Source organism: Arabidopsis lyrata (assembly GCF_000004255.2).
Source record: "Arabidopsis lyrata subsp. lyrata unplaced genomic scaffold ARALYscaffold_7, whole genome shotgun sequence".
Classification (NCBI taxonomy): domain Eukaryota; kingdom Viridiplantae; phylum Streptophyta; class Magnoliopsida; order Brassicales; family Brassicaceae; genus Arabidopsis; species Arabidopsis lyrata.
The window spans coordinates 20,388,615-20,388,918 of NW_003302549.1; positions in this window are offsets into that span (position 1 = coordinate 20,388,615).

Sequence of the window (304 nt, forward strand, 5' to 3'; positions counted from 1 at the left end):
TTTCGATTTGGTATTCTAGGGGTCCGAGCTCAATCGCATTTGGGGGTTTTCATTTTGATTAAACGACATCGTTTAGCTTATTAACGGATATATTAGACGGACAGATAACAACGTCTTAATCCTCCGTTTGTCCAGTTAAAGACGTGCCTCAATCGGCATCGTCAACGAAAGTTAGAGATTAAATTGAAAGTCAACTAGAAATTGAGGATTAAAAGCACCAGACTCAAAGTTCATGCTTTAAACCTCCACAAATGGCAAAGTGACGATTTAAATGACATTTTTCCCTTTTTTTAATCCCTTAATG